This window comes from Anarhichas minor, unplaced genomic scaffold (assembly GCF_050575085.1).
Source record: "Anarhichas minor isolate MPS153535 unplaced genomic scaffold, ASM5057508v1 ptg000045l, whole genome shotgun sequence".
Classification (NCBI taxonomy): Eukaryota; Metazoa; Chordata; class Actinopteri; order Perciformes; family Anarhichadidae; genus Anarhichas; species Anarhichas minor.
Window position 1 is genome coordinate 6,677,737 of NW_027466491.1, and position 1,289 is coordinate 6,679,025.

Below are 1,289 nucleotides of genomic sequence, written 5' to 3' on the forward strand. Positions count from 1 at the left end.
CATAGTTAAATGTCGGAAACACAATTAAACGATTAATCGGTTATCCAAACTGTCATTTAACAACATTAATCAACTTATTGTTTCAGCGGAAGTTATTTTGACAAGAGGATTTTAGATGATGAATGATGATGGATGTTAAAGTGAGGAAATCAAACATGCAGTGACATTTAACTGATTTACTGCTGCAATTAATGAGTTTTCATTATCAATTAATATGTTGATTATTTTTTGTAATAAGTCAAATAATCGTTCAAATTCAAACTTAAAAAAAATGTTGTTTTTTTTCCTTGATAATATTTACAATTTAATGACTTGTTTATTCCATTAAGACAGAAATGTTAACAAAACCGATCAAAACTCCAAATAAGAAGAGTGACGCAGAACATGCCTTGTTACAGGCCCTGAACAGACTAAACCTCTTCTCGTGACTGAAACTGAAGCAGCTAAATGGAATTCAGCCGTCGTTCATTTTCATTACAACAGTATTACAGGATCACTGTAGATGCAGCGAGGCTCTGGCAGAGAAATAAAGCAGGAACCAGAGAATAAAACAGCCTCTCTCTTTCATCATATTCCCCACAATCCAGCTGTACACAGTGCTGGGACACACACACACACACACACCTATATACATATATATAAATGAAGGTCTGTGACATAGCCATCATCACAGACACATTAAGCTACATAGGTAAACAGGCGTTTATGTAAATAGCAGCAGAGCAGAACTTTCCCCTCACTCACACGAACACTTAATGCCCTTCTATGACTCACTGCACTACTCCAGCAGTAAAATGTCATGACCATTTATGTGCACAAAGTCCAAACAGTCTCCTTCAGCGGTTCAGTGCGGCTCATTTGAGCACTCTTGAGAGTCTGCACTTACATTTAAAGAGTTTTTCTTCTCCGCTTATCGCAGAAAAAACTCCAGCATTGTTTTTAATTTATTCAGAATGCGGAAATAAAAGCTTTAAACGAGACTCGAAACCCTGGAAAGCTTTGAAGGTTTTATGAAACGAATGCTTGCTGCGTTTGTGAGCTTTTTGAAAAAAAGTCAAAATATAGAGAACATTGACATTTCATTATTTGCGCAAAAGCTATTAGTTTGATTTACTCTCACAATTATATTTAAACTTTATTCTCAACATTTCATCTCCATTCTCAAAATTAAAAGCCTCCTTTATTTGTTCCTATGCCTGGCACGAATACTGACATTTTCAAAATGCAAAACAGATAAAAAATAAATCTGATAAATAAACCAAAAAAAAACAACTAAGAATGATGAAACC